Below are 15,590 nucleotides of genomic sequence, written 5' to 3' on the forward strand. Positions count from 1 at the left end.
TTTGAAACGCAACGAGAGAAAGTCTCCCCCTCCTGTATTCTCGCAGCCGGTGCCGCTCAAATCATGTGTCACACCAGACAGAAATGGCTTCGACATTGTGTGCGCAATGCATTGCGGGGAACGTAGTGTCCGGCCGAGAATAGTTGAATAACATACAGGCTTCCGCACTACGTTACCCATGATGAATTGCAGCAGGGCGGGGTAGGCGTAGCAGGCAACGATGAGAGCGAGGAGGAGAATGGGCTGGAGCGAGAGAAGGAGTGTGTGAGAGACCAATGACGAGAGTGAGAAATTTGAGCTAATATATAAATGCAGTTCTAAGCTATAACTAGGGACATGGTGGTTATTATACAGTAGTACAGTAGGTAGTATACATTGTAGGGGGTCATTGTAGTTCATGGATAATGTACGCATGCTGTGTGTGTGTGGGGGGGGTCAGTTTTCAGTTTGTACCAGTGTAACCATGTTCCTGTTTTGAACAGATAGACCACGTCCCCAACACTGAATAGAAATGGTCACCAAATACTGTTTGAAAGTTACCTAAAGTTAACCTAGTTACCTAAAGTTGCATTAAGTTGCATTAAGTTATCTTACAGTTACATCTTAAAATCACTCTATCAACCATAAAGATATGCAGTTTCCTCAAAAATAAAGTTTTTTGTGCCTTTGAGCATCTTGTAACAGTTTTGCCTTCATTCAAGAGTTTTGCTCATTTCATACACACACATTATATAATATATATCAAATAATTAATATATATGTATATATTAAACTATATATTATTTTCTTCTTTAATTAAATGCTGGTATATTTCATTGCACTATGTATAGAACTGGTCTACCTTGTCTGTACTGTTGCATGTTTCATCACCTGGTAAGAAACCCACAATTGCAGTGTCATGAGCAAATGTCTACAGTGAACAGTTTCAGAGAACGTATAGTGATTTTCTAGCTCGTGGTCTGAAAAATGTTTTTATTTTCATATTTCACCAAACGGTGCTCCGGTTTCCCCCACAGTCCAAAGACATGCAGGTTAGGTTAACTGGTGACGCTAAATTGACTGTAGGTGTGAATGTGAGTGTGAATGGTTGTCTGTGTCTATGTGTCAGCCCTGTGATGACCTGGCGACTTGTCCAGGGTGTACCCCGCCTTTCGCCCGTAGTCAGCTGGGATAGGCTCCAGCTTGCCTGCGACCCTGTAGAAGGATAAAGCGGCTAGAGATAATGAGATGAGATGAGATTTCACCAAAAAGTAAAATGAACTGAACTTTGAACTAGTTCAGAATTAAAATTGTGAACTGAACGTGAACTGTTCACTTTGAGCATGTATGAACTGAACTTGAACTAGTTCAGAAAAGGTGTGAACTGGCACAACACTGCTCCTCATCATGGTAACCCTGGTCCAGGTACTACTGTGTTGGATTCGGGTGGCGCCGCAGATGGCCCAGCTCCCGTGAGGACGCCTCATCACCCTGAGACTCGCGGCCCAAGTCACAAAGACTGCATTCAGCTCTTGCACCTGCGTTGCCAGAGAGTATGAAATGTGGGTAGACCGAGGCCGTCTGACTGGCTTGATGTTGTTGGTGGCGGCACCTTGCACGGCTCTGGAATACGTCACGGATGCCACCAATGCCCAAGTGCAAGATCTCAAGCACGGTGAGCAGCAGGCAGAGGGAGCTCACGGCATACATGATGATCAGGAAGACGGTCTTCTCGGTGGGACGCGACACAAAGCAACCCACTGTGTGGGGACATGGGCTACGCGAACACACGTATGACGGGGCCACCACAAACCCATACAGCACATACTGGGCAGACAGGAAGGCCACTTCCAAAGCCACACGTGCGAAAAGCTGCAGCACGTATGCCTTCATCAGGCCATCACGCTTGATCCGTCTCCGGCCGTCATGTTTCTTCCTCTCATCCTTCTTTTCTTTTTCCTTGTCCTTTTCTGGCTCGATCTCCTCGGTGATCATGGGGTCCTCCTTACCATGGTCCTCAGCCTCCTCGCAGTTTTGGTTGGCACTGCGGTTTACCAGAGGCATGCGTTTGCACCTACTCTGTGGTCCGTAATCATCGTCCTCCATGCGTGCGATCTTGTGCATGGCAAAGCCAAGGTACAGAATAGAGGGTGTGGTGATCATGATGGTCTGAAAAACCCAGAACCTTACATGCGAGAGTGGTGCAAATGCATCATAGCACACATTTCCGCAACCAGGCTGGGTTGTATTGCATATAAACTTGCATCTTTGTATATCGTCTCGGCACCCACCACGGTCAGTACAATCCGGAACACAATGAGCAGCGTAAGCCACAGCTTGCCCACAAATGTTGAGTGGTTGGAGGTCTCGTCCAGGAGACGCGTCAGGAAACTCCAACTCATGTCGTCACTGCTACAGCACGCTGGTCAGCACTGTTCAAAAAAAATGAAAAATTAGGACTCATTCATAGCAGCAGACAGACAAACTATCCAGATCTTTCTCAAACCAGTCTTTAGGGACATCTTAACCCTTTCACCACTGTTCTGGTCTCATTGTAGGAGGGGAAACCTGTGTATTGTACATGCCGATCGGTTAAGAAGTCAGATTCCCTGGGAGTTCCTACGACAACGTAGATAAGCACAATTATTTTACGTTAATCAAGGTTACGCACGTTTCAGTAAACATTAGTGGATAAAACATGAATTTACCCGTGTTCAGTTTATCATCATAAGCATTACATTTTCCTGAAGCAGAAATCATCTAGTTTTCAACGGTACCCACTAGCTCACCATTTTCTTTAAAAATGGCATACCGGTTAATACAGAATTGATCACAGAGGTACTTCGTGTTAATGGTATTTCTTTATATCAAGAAATTTATTCTATCAACATTCACTGGATATGAGCAATCGTGTGCTCTGATTGGCTACTCTACTACTAGGCTATCAGCTCATACCATGAGCAGAGAAAAACAATGCCGCTGGACCAACCGACTAATAAATAAAACCCGACTCAACCCCCCCCCCCCCCCCCCCCCCCCAAATGGAATAAAAGTATGATGGTCAGAACGCATCTTTTTTATTTTTCAAGAATCATTATTATTAGTATCTCACCAAGTGCTACTATCATGTCACCAGTCTGTTTACATTCCAAGCGGAAATGACTGTCAGACATTTGTACGAAGTTTGAATTTGCAAAAATAAAAAAAAAGCTCCATTTCTCAAAATCCAGTGAATGTGGATGTTATTCCACTCACTCAATCTCATCGTACATGGCTTATAGCCGATGAGGCGCACAGCACTGACTCCGCCATCAGCTCACGTAGGACTAGATTTCATGGAATAACCTCAAATTTTTATATACCAGTCTGCATATAAAGTTACAGTGGTGAAAGGGTTAAACAGTCCACAGTTTCCTCTCTCAGTTCCACATCAAGCCATAAAGACCACCGAATACCCTGTTCACATGATGGGAGCTCATCTCATCTCATTATCTCTAGCCGCTTTATCCTTCTACAGGGTCGCAGGCAAGCTGGAGCCTATCCCAGCTGACTACGGGCGAAAGGCGGGGTACACCCTGGACAAGTCGCCAGGTCATCACAGGGCTGACACATAGACACAGACAACCATTCACACTCACATTCACACCTACGGTCAATTTAGAGTCACCAGTTAACCTAACCTGCATGTCTTTGGACTGTGGGGGAAACCGGAGCACCCGGAGGAAACCCACGCGGACACGGGGAGAACATGCAAACTCCACACAGAAAGGCCCTCGCCGGCCCCGGGGCTCGAACTCAGGACCTTCTTGCTGTGAGGCGACAGCGCTAACCACTACACCACCGTGCCGCCCATGATGGGAGCTGAGAGGGAAAAAAAAAAAAGCCACCGAGGACTGGGTTGAAACACTGATGGCATAAAGTTCACTGGTCTCCATTTATTTTAGTAGACAAAACTTAATTACAAATGAAAAAGCATGCATATTAATTAGGGGTGGGCAAAATTATCGATACGGCGATATATCGCGATACTTTGTCTTCCGATTCAATATCGATACTCAAAATTTGAATATCGATATTTTTTCAAATAATAAATCATGTTTCAGACGGGTTGTAAATCCAGTACAACTTCCGCACCTCCGCTCCGCAAGGTGTCGCTGTGCCGCTACCTCACTGCAAGGCACTCTTCGTCTTCTCTTTTTTTTCCCGGTGGTTGCAGTGAGGAAAAAAAAACAAGCAAGCATGGCTGTTAATGTAAACCTAGAGACGCCGCTGAAGGCAGATGTTTGGAGGCACTTTGGATTCCAAAAGAAAGGAGAAAAAAAAACAGTGAGCTGGACAAAGAGTACGCACTTTGCAAAACCTGTTTTGCTCCAATTAGATATTCAGGTAACACAACAAACTTGCGAACTTAGCACGACACCACCCCGACATATTAGCTCAGCCGGAGCCACCGAAACCCGACCCGAAGCAAACTACACTGGACAGCGCCAAAGTCCTCCCATCTACTTCAGTGATGTGTGACTTACTGTAACTGTGAACTTAATTTTGTCATTTAAGGCCAAAGGCAAGAAGCTGCACTTTATTTTGCATTTTCAATTTTAGTGTGTGTGAGACACTGCATTTTATTTTGAGTATTTACTCAAAGTTCAGAAGAAACGTGATTCACTGAGGTTTCAATTCAGTTTCAGTGTGTGGACACTGACCCACACTGCACTTTGTTTCATAATTGTGCTCAGGGAGGCTAAGATGCACACTGCACTTTTCAATGTGTTCCAGACAGTGTGTTGTTCCTGCAAATATGTTGTAACTTGCGCTTGTATAGTTACAATAAAATGGCATGGATAATTAGAATTACATTGTTTTGCCTCAGTTTGTCCCATGAATTATCACTATCACCTGATACATACAACTCGGATTTTAAGATGCATATTGCGTTTACATTTTTCAGTGAACTATGTAGAATATCGCAATATATCGCAGTATCGTATCGTGACTCAAGTATCGTGATGCGTATCGTATCGTGACTCAAGTATCGTGATGCGTATCGTATCGTGAGGTCCTTGGCTATACCCACCCCTAGTTGGTAGTAGGGTGGTTTATCATGCTTTTGTGGACATGTGCTCATTGTTCTTGTTTTTAAACATTTTGTTCCTTTTTCTTTTCAGATCAGCTGGTCAGCAGCAACGGATGGACAATTGAATTGTGAACAGTGAATTTATATTCTATTTTTTGTCAAGTGATTTTTTTTTATTCTATTTTGTTTTTGAATGCACAGTTACACTTTAAAAAACTGTTATTTCTATTTTATTCTGTTTTGAATGTGTTTTATTGAATGCACCATTTCAGAAACTTTTCTATTTTATTCTGTTTTGTATATATATGATTGTTTTATTGAATGCACTGTTACACTTTCAGAAACTTTTCTATTTTTTATTTTCAAACATTTTTTATTCAAATTTGTTATTGATATTTTATCTCATTAAACTTCCAAGACCTGCCAAATTTGCCTGTTCATTCATCACTGACAGTTTTCTCATGTAGATGTGCTAGCAGTTATGTGTTGATGTTGCTAATTAGTTGCAAGCAAAATCTAACCAAAACATAACATTCTACGACGTCAGGGGGACGTTAGGCTAACATTCAGGGAACCAAACATGCAACCAGCAAGGTTAGGGGAAGGTTGTTGTTGTAACCAACAGGAAACGTTTGGGCAACGTCAGAAAAACTTTCCATGGCAACCACGTGGCAACAAAACCTAACGTATATGCACAGTATAGGCAACCAAAGGCGTACGTGCCCAGAACGTTCTGGGAACATAAAATTGTTACTAGGGTTTGTACCCTGATTGTAAAACAACCCTTAAAAAGATGATGGTACTTTTATTTAAAAACAAACAAAACCCCTGTGATTCGTGATTCTTAGGAGTCGACTCACTCAGAACGATTCACGAAGCCTCCATCAGTAAGCACAGCAGCTGAGTAAAAATTAATGGTTAAATGGACACAAGGTTCTTGTTTGGACCAAAAATACGAGTTTTAATATTTATCTTGGATACATCTCACAGATATTCCTGTGAGGTACACTACCGTTCAAAAGTTTGGGGTCACTTTGAAATGTCCTTATTTTTGAAAGAAAAGCACTGTTATTTTCAATGAAGATCACTTTAAACTAATTAGCAATGTATAGAGTGTATTTCTTATGTGGTAAATGACTATTCTAGCTGCAAATGTCTGGTTTTTGGTGCAATATCTCCATAGGTGTATAGAGGCCCATTTCCAGCAACTATCACTCCAGTGTTCTAATGGTACAATGTGTTTGCTCATTGTCTCAGAAGGCTAATGGATGATTAGAAAACCCTTGTACAATCATGTTAGCACAGCTGAAAACAGTTTAGCTCTTTAGAGAAGCTATAAAACTGACCTTCCTTTGAGCAGATTGAGTTTCTGGAGCATCACATTTGTGGGGTCGATTAACCTTCATCCTACCGAGTGGGGTCCATCTGGACCCCGCACCTATATGTTTGTTTGCCATTTTAAAAATATGTGACATACTGCCTCACCGTTTTATGAATTTGTCGGAATTTATGTCTTAATTAAAACACTAAAGCACCGGAAGATCAGCTTTTTGCATTGTGAAGGTATAATTAATTTGTTACTGGGGTCCAACCGGACCCCAGAGTAAAGTTTATCTGTCTTTCATTTTATAATTGAATAGCACACTGAAAGTTAACTTCTTTTATTTCTTTTATGTTCCATAATGAAACTACCAAGGCATTCCTTCTTGGGGTCCGTGTGGACCCCACTGCTGCAATAAGCACAGGCTGCAAAACAAAAGCCCTAAATTATTTTACAATTACTTTTTTGTTTTAAATTCTGTAAGAAAAGACCTAAGTTGTAATCCAGAATGTTTTACAGCTGCATGAGCTGCAAAAATCATGTATATAATGCCAATTTTTTTTTGTGGCGCTATAATTTGCTACATGTATGCTAGTTATTGCAATATTATTGCAATGTTATTGCATTTATAATACATCGATATTCAGCCATAGTGGATTTTGTTCTTCAATAAAGTTATGTCTGTTTGCTGCATTGAATTGGTTCTTACTGCATTGATTTCAAGGTATTCCCTCCTGGGGTCCATACGGACCCAGCCTGGTAGTTTGTGTATGTAAAATTGGCTGGTAGGATGAAGGTTAAGTGTGTTCTTTATGCCTTGGGCCCTTTAGTGTATTGCTGTTATTAATGTTCTGAACAAAACTTATCTGGTGATTTTGTCTTTATAAGCTTTAATTTTAAAGAAAAGTATTGGGGTCCAAACGGACCCCACATGGTAAGATTAAGGTGTAAAATAGCATGGTAGGATGAGGGTTAAATGCTCAAAATGGCCAGAAAAATGTCTCCACTATATTTTCTATTCATTTTACAACTTATGGTGGTAAATAAAAGTGTGACTTTTCATGGAAAACACAATTGTCTGGGTGACCCCAAACTTTTGAACGGTAGTGCATTTTAGAATTAATCCAATAAATTGAATCATTTTATTTGAAGAAGAACTTTATCCAACATGAACCAAAGCTCCTGCAGTTCAGTCAGTCAGTTGGTCGGGTTCAATGCCCGAACTGATGATCACATCAGTTTTTCTTTGGCACTCTAACCAAAATAAGCCTCTTTATGGATGCTGTTGGGTCAAATTATTCAGCAAAAAGCTTCCTTTCGAGGCTTTAACAGTTCTGCTTGGTAAAACTAGACATAAAATAAAATTAAAGTCCTCAATCCTCAGGTTCCTCAGAGATGTTTCTTCCATTAGGAGGAAAATGTGGCGTGCAACGTGTCGCCTCTCCTCTCACACATCCTTCTGCTTCAATATACAACATTTAAAACTCAACTTTTCCCACAAAAACAGCCACATTTAACATGTTCGGTTCGGATAAATCAAACTCCTTCGCTATAAAGCGTTAAACCGTTGGGAATAATTCATGGTTTAAGTCCAAACGGTACCGAACGCCGAGTTTACCATTGTTCTCTCACCTCAGGAAGGGACGCGCGTCCTGCTCGTTCATGCAAAACCAAAGATATTCCTCATTAAATCTGCCATTTTCTTTTCACTCACAATCCACCAGACTATCAGAAAAACACAGTGACATTTTAGGCATATCTTTTTTTGTTTTCTTTTAAAAAAGACTTGTTTTCAACACCACCACCACAGTTCAAAGCTAAGCTAGCAGCACGACTCAACTCAGTGCTTGGAGACACCGTACCGTTAAAGATAGACTTCCTCTCGCTTTTCCTTTGGTTTTTGTTCGCCTGATGTATTAAAAATTACCACATTTTGCCCTCCATCTTCCAACCAAATGCTCTTAAACCGTTCAGATCAGGTCCATGCAGGGACACCGCTAGGGGGCGGAAAGTTAGGACGATTCTAAGGGCCTGGCACTGACAGGGGGGCCTGTGAGGGATATGAATATTATTTTAATAGTATTGCCTTGTGTAAGTTTTTGAAATAAAATATTTCATTTAATCTGTTAAAATATGCAAATTATACATGGTTATGATTTGCTATAACATTTTTCTTGAATTATTTATGATATTGTTATTTCACCCCTCCACCCTTTTTACTAATGGTACAGTCTGATTCTGGGAGCGGGACAGTGAAATGTGTAGCTCCGTGTGTGCACAGCTCTGTTAGCGCAACTTAGAGCAAGTTGTCAGTTTTTCTATGTGCGCAACAGAGATGTACATTCTAGAAGTTGCGAAACAGGAGCAGGTGTGATCTACCAGGAGATTTTAGAGCACTTCATGCTTCCATCTACTGACAAGCTTTATGGAGGTGCAGATTTCCCAATTGCCAAAACTACTACCAAAAAAGGTTGGCCGACCACATTACTGTGCTTGATTGGCCAGCCAAGTTGCCTGATCTGAACCCCAGACAGACTCGATGGGGTATTGTCGAGAGGAAGATAAACACCTGACCCAAAAATACAGATGAGCTGAAGGCTGCCATCAAAGCAACCTGGGCTTCAATAAGACCTCAGCAGTGCCACAGCTGATCGCCTCCATGCCATGCTGCACTGATGCAGTAATTCGTGGTAAAGGAGCCCCAACCAAGTATTGAGAGTAGAAATTAACATACTTTTCAGCAGTTGGACATTTCTGTATTGCAAATCCTTTTTTTTTATTTGAATATTTAAGAGCAATCATTTGAGATACTGGATTGCTGATGATTATGGCTTATAGCTCATGAAAATCAAAATTAAAAAAGCAGCTTCAAATATTTCACGTGACAGAATATGAAAGTTCTCTTTTTTAATTATGAAAAATATTTCACAATCTCTAATTGTTTCAGATGCACAAGTAATTCAAATAATTGTCACCCTTCACATGAAAATACCTAGAACATTCCTACGTTCATCTGTATAATATTCTATGCATGGTTCAACATAGTCTGAGTCTTAGTTGTTTTCTCCCCTCTATTATTAAGAACACTCAAAACTCTGATGACTTCTGTTTTAACATGCCAACCAGGGTTAGATCTTAAGGTTTTTCTACACTAGCCAGCCTGGCTAGTGGCTTGCAAATTGCACTAGCCCGCTATTTTAAGCCCAATTCCTGTGACAACTGAAAGAATTTTAAATACTAAACAATGAACAAGTTCAAACAACAGAAGCTCCCAATTCAGTGTAACAAAACCAGTACTTTATTCAATCCATTATGGTTCTCATATGTGACTTTGTGTTTCAAACCATAATTGTCACTTTGAAGTATAAAAGAGGTAGTCATTGCTTACAGTTAAGTAGACTAGTACATGTAGTAATCTCGCAAAATGGACTAGAACTGAAATCATTCAGTTGCCTTAGACTGGAAAAAAAACATAGCAAATTCTTATAGAAATGGACTAGAACTGAAATCATAAACTTATCTTGGACTAGAAAAGAACATGACTAATTCTTGTACAAGTAAACATTCCATACAAAAAATATTCATTAATTGTGCACATACATGTAGCAACTTTGATATTTACCTCTATGCTCATAATATACTGACAATTTATAGGTAATAAAATAAAATAACTAAAATTTAACAGCCACAATTTTTAAAAATTCTGTTCCATTCCTGCAAATTAATGAAATTACAAGTGAGCAAACATTGTGAATGCACTCTTCAAAATACAAAATGATAAACTACTGATAACAATACATTGCTTTAAATTGTATGTTATGGCATTAATGCCTTGCCATACAAGCACAATGTGACATGTATTTCAATTCTAAAAACTGACTGATTTGGAGTCATCTTGAATTTTCATACAAGGTTATGCTTCATTCACTCAGAATCACTGGCCATATGGATAGGCCAGTTAAAAACTATGCTGTCTTGCAAATTCAGTGCAAATCTCCTCTTACTCACATCTCAAAACTTTTCAAACATGGCTGACATCAGCCCCCACTGCCCTGCCACCTACTCTTACAGAATATTAAATGTGCTGAATGGTGGTGCCACCTTGTGGTAGGTCTGGCAAATTAGGCACTCATCATGGTACACAGTTACAACCTGTGTCAATGAACTGTGACAGTAATGTTCAGCAACAATGCATTACACCATGTACAATAAATAGAATGAGCTAAAAGATTTTGCACTAGCCCGTGGCTATCTGCACTAGCCACGGGCTAGCGGGCTAGTGTTAAGATCTAACCCTGCCAACAATCTGAATTTTTGTTGCATCAATTGCAGAGCAACATTTTGGTGTAACAGTAAATGTGGTGCTTGAACAAACTGTGTGCACTACTTTTATTCATGCAAATTGTGTTTCAGAATGAACGTTTCCAAATAATTGAGGTGTCATGAGGTTAACAGTTAGATCAGACAGGATACCCGTAGACCAACGGATTACGGATGCTTTTAGGTTTTTTTATTATTATTATTATTATTATTATTATTATTATTATTATGAGGCAAATTACCATGAAAAATTACTCCGCAAGGTTTTTTTTTTTAAACCTGACTCAAAACTTGCATTATGGACCAAGCTTTCAGCATCTGGCATTTCACATTATGATACAAGTGCAACATTTCCATGTGGCCTGAAAAAAAGAAAAATGTGAAAGCCAAGTGTGTTCCATAAAACTAAAATATTGTTTATTTAAATGCTGTTTAATTTGTACATATCTACACATTCACATCACTTCCTCTAAAATACAAGAAAAACAAACAAAAAAACACCAAAGTAGAGGATTGTGATTTTAGGATGCCAATAGATGTGATCACATACTATCCAACCCAATTTCCCACATTTATCATTTCAGGAAATTACCCAATTTACTGGAAAACATGAATACTTGGAGAAACTTATTTTCTAGATAGGTTTACCCTTCTCACAGGAACTGGCTTGCTTCTCCTGTTTCTCAAAGTTGAGACGGTTTTGCTCCGCAGCTGTGCCGTTGGACTCGGGGCTGCTGCTTCACACTCGATTCCCCTCCTCATCCTGGTGTCTGACCACTGTGCACAACTTGACTGGGGTGCTTCTTCGGTTGACCTCGCCTTGCGATGACCGAATTTGGCTTTGAAATTCATTACTTCTTCTGATTGGACAAGGGGTGCACGCTCCGTCTTGAACTTGCGCTTTAAGGACATGTGCCATGTGTGCTATTCAAAACATACGTTGCCATGAGTTACTTTAGCACTGAAATATTTGATTAAGACAAGTCATAGCATATGGAAGATCTTCTATTTAAAATATTTCGTTTTGAACTTTTCTACATGACACGTGCAAAGTATCTCATCTCATCTCATTATCTCTAGCCGCTTTATCCTTCTACAGGGTCGCAGGCAAGCTGCAGCCTATCCCAGCTGACTACGGGCGAAAGGCGGGGTACACCCTGGACAAGTCACCAGGTCATCACAGGGCTGACACATAGACACAGACAACCATTCACACTCACACCTACGGTCAATTTAGAGTCACCAGTTAACCTAACCTGCATGTCTTTGGACTGTGGGGGAAACCGGAGCACCCGGAGGAAACCCACGCGGACACGGGGAGAACATGCAAACTCCACACAGAAAGGCCCTCGCCGGCCCCGGGGCTCGAACCCAGGACCTTCTTGCTGTGAGGCAACAGCGCTAACCACTACACCACCGTGCCGCCCACGTGCAAAGTATGCTATTCAAAACCCACATCACCGTAGGCTACTTTTTGCACTGGATTATTTGATGAAAAAATGTCAGCACATATATAAAATTGTAAATACTTACATAGCCATTCCCCTCAAGATCCTTTAAAAAAGGATATTTAGTCACCAGCGCCTTTGAAACTCTGACATACTCGTCATTTGAGGGATACCTACCAGTTGGAGGGAGAATAAAACAAGTGACTTCAAAACTTGTTTGCTACATGCACACAGCCAATTCTGCAATAGAACTTTAATACTACACATATACTTTTCTTAGTACTGAATTATTTTGCATAATTTCTACATGTGCAGTTGATTTTTCTTGCATGCATTACACTTCAAAATAACACAAATCAATATATTGACTTTAAGACAACCTTGTATTGACAACAGTTTGTCAAAGTTTGCACATAGCACAATGAAAATCTTACAATAGAATATTAAAATTTAAATTTGGAGCCATCTTTACCATGAACTTAAAATACCTACATTGTATACTGTGCCATGGATTCTTGAAGCACCCCAACGATTTTGCTTCGGAATAGTCCGGTTTTGCATGGTTCTTTATTATCCAATCTAGTCTGAATGTTCTTTGGAAACTTAGGCAGAACAAAAACACTTGGGAAGCATGGACCAGTAGACACCTGTGGACTTTGAGCAGAGCTGTAGGAAAAGATTCAAGGAACAATAAATAAATAACACAACAAAGCCATTCGATTGAAGTCTGCACCTGTCCCTGAGAATGACTCAAAGAAAAGAGAAATTTACATTTGCCTGCTTCAAGTCATACAGAAATGTACCCTACAACAGAGGACCAAATTAACAAATTAAAACGCCTGCAAAAAAAATGTCGTTAAAAACCTAAGAATATAGATAAAGTTCAAAACCCACTTTGACTCAGACGGTGTAACTGGAGCTGGAACGTTGATGCAAGTGTCCTTTAGCTGCTGGATGGCATTAATGAATTTCACTTGTTTCTTGAATGAACCAAATAATTGAGAAATCATGTAGTCAGTCAGCCCATGCACCGTCTCACCATCTACTTCATATTCTGAAGCGGAAAAAGACCATAGTTTAGCTTTAAAATACTCAATATTGCATTTAATAATTCTCAATGTACATATTTTTTTTATGTAAGTAATCCATCAGATGCACCCTAGACACAGAACAATGACCATAGTTATAATAACATAAAATAAGTTTAATTCAGTGCACCTCCGATAAGACGCGCTATACGAACAGACAAGCAGGCACAATTCCTCCCTCCTTTCTGGTTCACTCAATCGCATGCGTGCAGTCTCAAGATGCGCAGTTAGAAATACAATGCCATGTCGACGTTTATGTTTTGCGTGCACGCTCTTAATCGCTTGGTATAAACTTCGGAATCGCAGGCTTTTGGGACTCGCTATCAAAGAGACTCCAGGGGAGTGTCAGAGCTCTGCCCTGGGCTGGGTGGCAAGACTCCACGTCGCTTAGGAATTCTCCGCGCTGGCCCTTCTACACCATCAGTGGCCAATGTGGCACGAATTAAACTCTGATATTGCATTTCCAGTAACAGAGGTGCCACAAAAATACAGGCTGCATTTCAGTTGATGAAATGCAACACGTTTTAAAACTAATCCTTGCCTCAGGTAGCTGCTAGGCCAGTTCTAAACTCAAAGCAAGCCTGGAATCATGCAGGCATGCATAATATCAATCCAACAGGCAGAACCATTCACTTAACATTCAGAAAATAAGTACAGAAGAGGCATCTGAAAAACATCCCTTGTTCAGAAACCAACACTGAAGCAGACTAATGTTCTGGTGAGCCACGAGGCGCGCACCTCCCTCCCCCCTCTAAGGGCTTCGGCTGAGGAAAGGGCGCGAAATGGTTAAACAAAGCGCACCATGCTTTGCAGAAGTTGCCGAGTCATCCTGCTAGCTGCTAATCTAGTTCTACATACACGAGATGGCGGCAGCGCCAGTGCACTCAGGTCTATAGGCAGCACCAGTGTTGGGCACGCTACTTTCAAAAAGTAATTAGTTATAGTTACTAGTTACTTTTCCCAAAAAGTAACTGAGTTAGTAACGGAGTTACTTTGTCATAAAAGTAACTAATTACCAGGGAAAGTAATTATTCCGTTACATTGTGTTACCCCCCCCCCCCCCCCAAAAAAAAAAAAAATCAAATTCAATTAGTGTAATCATAATAAAAGTGAATGTTAAATGTGTTTAATGACTGAAATTGACACTTAACAGAACCAATTAATAACGTTATCTACACTATATTAATAGTTTTGTGGGATAATGTGAGATAAGACATCTATCAAATTTAATATATTTTTGTAGTTATTAAAATTGTTATGTTACTAATTACTGGCCACTGACGAGGACAAATGCTTTGTTCCTCGACATAATGTGCATTGCATGTAGACATTTTTGCCTTTTATTTCAAGTAATGAAAAGTCCTGGCTGTATTTCCAATGTGAAAGCGCAGTGTTGGGCTGACCGCTCGCCATCGCTGTGTCTTCTGATTGAAAGTGTGCGCAGTAGTGCAGTAGGCGGAGCCTACCTACGTATGCTGTCCAAATCTACTCTGATTGGCTTACTATGCCGTTGTCTCGCGTCTCCCCGCCCTACACTAAAGCAGAGGAAAGAAAGGCTGAACGAGCAGCGTGCCAGATGAGAACAGCTTTAATAAAGTAACGCATAGTATTTTATTGTAAGTAACGGGAACGGCGTTATAACGATGTAAAAAGTAATTAGTTAGATTACTCGTTACTAAAAAAAAATAACGCCGTTTATTTCTAACGCCGTTATTCCCATCACTGGGCAGCACAAATATCACACCGTCTTCACCACGTACCAATCCGGCTGTACACAAGCCTCCACTTAGAAATAAATCTATACGTCTTTCTCCGCCTCAACTCAATGCTAAGATGTTGAACTTCTTGTCTGTTCAGAGGTAACCCGTCACGTAGCCTAACTGTGTGGAAGCCTCTTCAGGTACACCTGCCCATAGTTCGAATTACGGGGGGTACTGGGGGGTACTATACCCCCCAATGATGACCCAGTACCCCCCAAAGAGACAAAAATATAAGTTTTTTGGGGGTCCGATATTTTTTCTGATATTGTGAAAAGGAATATATAATTCAAACCAACTCCCATTCAGCATTCTTATTGTAGGAACATTTTAATGTAAATCGATTTCAGACAGACACCCCTATTGTGGACCGTACCATTTTTAGTCACCGCAGCGCTAGAACCCACTAGAGCAGGGGTTCTCAAAGTGTGGGAGAGTCAGCCCCCCCCCCGCGCAGAGAGCAAATAAACAACAGCGCCCCCCCCCCACACACACACACAATTTTTGTTGTTGCTATACTTAATGTTCCATTCGTATTTAAAAAAAATGGTTGTTGTACACATTTTTATTTTTTTCTTTTACACATTTTAAACATCTGTGCTT

The 15,590-nt window shown here is 40.6% G+C and overlaps 1 long non-coding RNA gene and 1 pseudogene across 1 annotated transcript; both read right to left on the reverse strand.

Annotated features, from left to right (window-relative positions):
- Positions 1 to 1,347: 1,347 nt before the first annotated feature.
- LOC132892192 (gap junction gamma-1 protein-like) lies at positions 1,348 to 2,381 on the reverse strand (annotated as a pseudogene).
- A 9,185-nt stretch (positions 2,382 to 11,566) lies between these two features.
- On the reverse strand, positions 11,567 to 12,804 carry LOC132891356 (uncharacterized). Its single transcript, XR_009655311.1, has 3 exons — positions 12,635 to 12,804; positions 12,228 to 12,315; positions 11,567 to 11,618 (listed from the first exon to the last, which is right to left on the reverse strand). It is a non-coding gene; the product is annotated as an uncharacterized LOC132891356 (long non-coding RNA).
- Positions 12,805 to 15,590: the final 2,786 nt, after the last annotated feature.

Source organism: Neoarius graeffei, chromosome 9, assembly GCF_027579695.1.
Source record: "Neoarius graeffei isolate fNeoGra1 chromosome 9, fNeoGra1.pri, whole genome shotgun sequence".
NCBI classification, from domain to species: Eukaryota; Metazoa; Chordata; class Actinopteri; order Siluriformes; family Ariidae; genus Neoarius; species Neoarius graeffei.